Source organism: Schistocerca serialis, chromosome 5 (assembly GCF_023864345.2).
Source record: "Schistocerca serialis cubense isolate TAMUIC-IGC-003099 chromosome 5, iqSchSeri2.2, whole genome shotgun sequence".
NCBI lineage: Eukaryota > Metazoa > Arthropoda > Insecta > Orthoptera > Acrididae > Schistocerca > Schistocerca serialis.
The window spans coordinates 827,600,282-827,606,834 of NC_064642.1; positions in this window are offsets into that span (position 1 = coordinate 827,600,282).

A 6,553-nucleotide genomic window follows, 5' to 3' on the forward strand; every position below is an offset into this window, starting at 1 on the left:
GGATGGTACCGACATAGTAGAAGTATCTAAGCACGATATTATTTTCGCAAATGTCTTGTACGAATTAGAGCACCCGCAGGAAGAGCAGCAATAAGGGCGAATTCAATTTTTCGGCTAATAAGTAGATGAAATTGATTTTAACTTGCGACTGTTATTTGACGAAGAGTTGGAACACGAGGAATTACTAGATGATCGGGAATCACTGTCATCAGAGACAATCGCTGAAGATGTAAACAACGAAGAAGTTACCGATACCACGGAAAAGAGGCTTGACCTAACAGACACAGTAGAAGGGGTTGCGGCAGTAGAAAACGTAAATATCAGGCTACGGGGAAAGCTAGAGAAAGAAGTTAAAATGAAGAGAAGAGAAAATCCTCTGGCTAAGACGTTCAGTGTTAAGAGCAGACAGATATCAGTCCAAGACGCTGCAGTAAGCAGTCCGCTTATGGCGGACCTGCTGTCACAGAAACCATAGGAAATGGGGGGCATACACGTGAACTAAATTGAAGAAGTCATCAATTCATTGGCGAATGAGTGCACTGCCTTGACTCCAGCAGAGATCCCAAAAGAAAGACGAAGTATGAGTTTAGTAGAGGAGCTACTCGAGTTCCCTCTACGCAATGAGTTTGACGTTAATGATAAACAATCGATGCCGAAGGACAAGATGGAAACGCGAGCTTAGGCAAGAATTTCTCGAGACAACGACAGAATTAAGACGCCCAAGATGGGTGCTCTCATACTTGTGTAAACACGCGAGAATCCGAATGAGATGACAATGAAATCAACAAATTTAAATTCATTTACAACTGACCATTTAAAATAGTAGACATTTCAAATGTAACTGCTTGTTATTTAGAATATCATATAATAGGCAAACAGTTGGGGGTTAGAGACACAGAGATACGAAACTAGAGTTCAAACAATGCCAACTCTGATTTAGTAAAGGTCTGAGGAACTAATTTTGATACAACTAAATTAAGATTCAACGGGAAAAAAGGAATACATGATCTAAACTTAGGTGACAAAAGTAATATCGTGTCCGACCTTTTCCCCGGCGTAGTGAACCAGCTGGACGTAGCCAAAAAATGGTTCAAATGGCTCTGAGCACTATGGGACTCAACTTCTAAAGTCATTAGTCCCCTAGAACTTAGAACTAGTTAAACCTAACTAACCTAAGGACATCACACACATCCATGCCCGAGGCAGGATTCGAACCTGCGACCGTAGCGGTCTCGCGGTTCCAGACTGCAGCGCCTAGAACCGCACGGCCACTTCGGCCGGCTCGACGTAGCACTGACTGAAGTCCCCTGCAGAAAAACCGAGCCTCGCTGGCTCTGTAGTCGTCCGTGCGCGAATCGTCTCCGGATTATGTCCCATAAATGTTTTATGGGATCTGGATGCCCAAATCATTCGCTCGAATTGCCCTGAATGCTCTTTGAACCAATTCAAACAGCTGTGGCCAGGTGACACGGCGCGCTGTCATCAATGTTCAATGCATCGTTGTTTGGGGAAATGAGGTCCATGAATGGCTACAAATGATCTCCAAGTAGCCGAACATAACCATTTGCAATCAATGGTCGGTTCAGTTTGACCACAGGACCCGGTCCATTCCATGTAAGTACAGCGCATTCCATTTTGGAGTCCCTACTAGTTTACACAGTGCCTTGTTGACAACCTGGGACCATCTCTTCATGGAACCCTACCGTCAGCTTTTACTAACCATCATCGGGACTTACTGTCCTGGCCACGGTTTTCCAGCCGTGTAGGGGTCCAACTGATAAGTGCTGCAGTCGACATCGTTTGCTGCCATAGTCCGTCAACGCCAAATTTCGCAACACTGTTCTAAGGGGTACGTTCGTCCTACTTTGTTACGAAACAAGGCACGCAGTGAACATCTTCGATGTGGCGACGTTGTGCATATAATTTCAGTGTAATACACATAAAAGGATGAATGTGGATACGACGTGGAACGCATTGTAGTCACTCTGTAACGAACCAATGGGGACTAAGGGTCCGCCGGCCGCGGTGGCCGTGCGGTTCTAGGCGCTCCAGTTCGGAACCGCGCTGCTGCTACGGTCGCAGGTTCGAATCCTGCCTCGGGCATGGATGTGTGTGATGTCTTTACGTTTAAGTAGTTCTAAGTCTAGGGGACTGATGACCTCAGCTGTTGAGTCCCATAGTGCTCAGAACCATTTGAACCACTAAGGGTCCCTTGAACGAAAACGTTCACTGAACATCGCCCAGCACGGGTTCACTTTGTGCTGTGCATAGCGACAGATTACATAATAATAAAAACAAACTGTCTTATAAATAACCCAAATCTAAAAATACATTAATCACTTTAAGTCATTCGAATTGCAAAGGACAAAACCTAAAAACGTGTATCAACAAGGACTTACGAAAATTGACTGCATCCAAATCCAGTATTACAGGTAAACGACATTGATGGGTGGTAGAATTGACACAACTCAGCATTTTAATTTCATTTTTACCCGTCACTTGTAGATTACATTAACTTTATGAAACATTTATATAGGCTTCGATTAAAATTGGAACATTTTAAAGCTACGAAAATCACTCTCTGTATTTATTTCTTAAAATAAGAGTACCCTTTACCAAGCATCATGACTTTCAATAAATTTTCCACTTTGCACATAACACGTGTCAACAGCTGATGACCACATAGCAACAGAGTCCTCCGTTATCACAGAAGGGATTCGTGACGAATCATTTTGCTTTATCGGCAATCGCATCATTTTTGTAGTTGATAGTCGGGTGTAAATGCGTACTTTCGAAAGTATAACTCCTACATGAATACATTTGTCAAATGGATGGCCAAACGGGCAGAAAGTACAGCTTATAGCAGTGCCTGTGCAGATTTAGCGATTATCATTGAGAAAATTCAAGATTTTTCTGTAAGCATTGTGGAGTCAGTCACGTGGAATGCGCTATGAAAATGAACTGAAAGGACGGCGTACCTCGTTTCAAAGAACCGCTCCGTAAACTGTTTCCGAAGTGTATTATCTAATTTTCAGTTCGTCAGTAGCTGCTGAGCAATATCCGAAATCTGTTTTCTGTTCTCTTTCTTGTGGATGGACAGCGCTAGGACGGTGGACATCTGGGGCTCTGCGTGCAGTCGTGGTGAGCTGGCGTGCAGCCGTGACGCGAGGCACGTGTGGGGTGTGGCAGGAAGAGGGAAGCGCTGACGTGCTCAAGTAGACGCACACTGCAAATGTGACGCGTGCAGGTATTCTCGGTTAGTTCTAGCGTTCTTTAGTTTTTCCAGTTGTCCTTGCAAAATGAAGCAGTGTACAAACGTATCGGGGAAGATTATTCCGAAACTTGCTGGCACATTAAAACTGCTTGCTGGGATGGCACTGGAAGCCGTGAGATCGCCTTTACTGGACAAGGTCCTTTTGGAGACAGTTTTCTCGGCAATATCCAACCACCAGAAATGAGAGTCCTGCGAGAAACGAGCGAGAACTTCTTTGGGATTTGTAAGGTGAGAAGTAGGGTACACAGGCGGAAGTGAGGCTGTGAGTGTTGGGGTGATCGGAGAGGGTGGGGGACGGGGGTGTGTGTGGTCGTGAGTTGTGCATCGGTAGCTCAGTCGGTAAGGGAGTCCGGGAGTGCCTGCGAAAGGCGATCTTCCTGGGCGGAATATTCTGGCACGTTGTTTTACATTGCGCGGAAGTTTCATAACAGCACACGCACCTTTGCAGCCTAAAACATTTCTTTGGAGAAAATAATCCTCCTCTGCTCTTCGCGACAGTCGTAGAATGGTATCAAGAGGCCACGCGGGATTAGCCGAGCGGTCTGGGGCGCTGCAGTCATGGACTGTGCGGCTGGTCCCGGCGGAGGTTCGAGTCCTCCTTCGGGCATGGGTGTATCTGTTAATTTAGGTTAAGTAGTGTCTAAGCTTAGGGACTGATGACCTTAGCAGTTAAGCCCCATAAGATTTCACACACATTTTAATTTTTTTTGTTTTTTGTTTTTTGTATCAAGAAGGCTACGGTGCAGTGCAGACAGCCACACTGAGCACGCTAGCATTGGTGGCTCAGTGAATGGGAGTTTAGTGGGTGAACCGAAATTCGTGTGCTCTGCTCCGACATCACAGTGCTATCCCTTGGATACTAACGGTAAAAAAACTGTCTCCAACAAAATTTTGCCCCATGCATTTTTTTTCCGAAGTAAGAGGCTTTGGTAAGGAAAGGCAGTACGGCAACAGTGTAATCACATGCGCAGCAAACATATTCCCTCAATATTCCGCATCTGCGCCGCTCAGTTGACGCAGGGGCTGGAATTTTGGGTCAGAATAGTCAGATTCGAAAGTGCAGTGTACTTTTTTATTCTAACTCAGTCCTGTCCAATAAAGATGTAACGTACACTGCATCTTAAACGGCACGTATCTTACAATTACAGTGAGCCGTGCGTGGCTCGTGTTCGTGCCATATCTCACTTGACATCCTGTTTTAACTGTACGACCACCTCGTTTCAGTTACTGGTGTCACTGAGTTGCCGCCTTGCCTGCCCGTGAGCGGCAGCAGCGGCGCTTAGCGATATAAGCCCTGGTGTATTATCTTCGCTGACTGCTATTACTACCCGGTTGTCGTGTGTTCGGGGTTAGTTCGGATCTGGCAGTGAGTTGGAACGTGCCAGCAGTTAGTTCTGACCTGGCAGTGTTTGAGTTGGCACACGGCAAAAGTTCAGTCCGGGCGCGGCAGCAGTGAGTTTCGGACCGCCATGACTCGCCCGACGGTTGCCGACACACACGATTGGAGTGGCGACGGCTTTGGTTGGTCGTCGGTCGGTCGTCTTGCCGGACGACGTGTATGTTGCCTGGCGATCGCTTATGGGCTACCTGCATGTGCCAACTCGTGATTCGTCCCTTTTATTGTAGAGTCACTGCCGTTAGCTTGTCTAGTCCTTCGTGCAAGTGTTCGTGAAACTGTGTGTAGTTTGCGTCATTTTGATGGACAGGTCATTTTAAATGTTGTCGGCGTACTGGCTCTGAGGAATCGGTCGGTTGGCGTGGAGCAGCGAGGAATTCTCGGCGGGGCGTAGTTTGGCCGGGGCCCGCTGGCGGTCTCTACGCGGTGTCGGAGAGTGTGGCGCTCTTCCCATTGCTACGAGGTCGGTGGCTCACCGACACTGGACACGAAAGTTGAGTTTTGATTTAATCTACCAGCAAGTCAAGACTGTTGACATTGTGTCATTTGGAGTTCGTTGTCGGCTGTTGGGATATTCCCAAGAGCAACAACGTGGTTTTCTAGTTGGAAAATTCTAGCCACTCTCCGGTGGAATTTCACTGTATTTGGTTATTTGAATTGAAGTGCACCAGCGGAATCTTCTGCCTTGTGGCTGTTAACGTTCCGGTTACCTGCCCTGGAAGTTGACGTAAATTTCAGGCTGTGTAGTTTCCTCATCGTGTTGTTGCTGTCCAGCACGGTGTGTAGTTCGACAGCTCCGTGTATGACTGGTTGTGGGCGCCAATATCTTCTACGTTGTTCAGTTAAACTCCCTGCTGCGCCCTGGTCGGGTGAAGTGGAGCTTATCTTGTCGGTGGGTCCGCTGACTGTCGGTCGGCTGGCTTGTCGTCGAATCGTGAACGATTGGCCCGACTGCCTGTCTCACCTAAGCGAGCGTTAGTGTTTGAATTACAGGCCGACCCTCGGATATATGGTCGCCCTTGTGTGTACTGCCCTATTTTTTTAAATTTGTTCTTGTTGTTTGTACTTGTATGGTCTAGCCGATTTGTGTTTTAAATTAGAGTTGTGTCACTCTTAAGGCCTTCAGCCTATTTTAAACTACTGTTCCATGTAAGCCCTTTGGCATTAAGACAATTTTTTTAAAATTTTTAAGTCTTCGGCCTTCAGCCGATTTGATTTAACTTGTTTACTTCAGCCTAACTAAAGAACTGTTTTAAGATAAGTCCTCCCTTTTAAATTTCTGATTATGCTTGCGTTTTAAGCTATTGGCCTTCAACCGTTTTTAAATTAAAGTGGATTTCAGCCAGTAATTAAGTCTCAAAGATTATAGCTGTGTGTTTAAAAATTTTTTTTGGCTGTGGTAATGTTTCATCAAATAGTAAAGTTGTATGTTCCAGTGTAACTGACAGCCCCTTACTTTGGTCTCTTTCCACAATTTATTCTATCTGTCTTGTCCTGCGGGTTATACAGGGCATTTCATACAGTACTTGTAACCTTTAACATAGCAATAATAGTTTAGGCATTTGAGAAATATTTATGAAGAATACTTTTCAGTTAAACATAATAATTATTACCCATCGGTACCACCAATAGTATGGGGGTAAACTGGAAACTGGATTCGAATGCAGCTGATGAAGTAGTGCGAACAAAAGATTTGCACGGTGAGGCTGTGCGAATTGCGTGCTTGCAAGGGAACGACGTGGAGTAAAAGGAGCGGGTATATCTTACATTGAATGAAGGAAGGTTTGTAGCCGAAGAAAAGGAAAGCATTGGTAAGGTCGGAATAGAAAGCACAAAGAAGTGGAGTGTGTGAGAATGGGTGTTTAAGGGTGAAATAGGTAAAT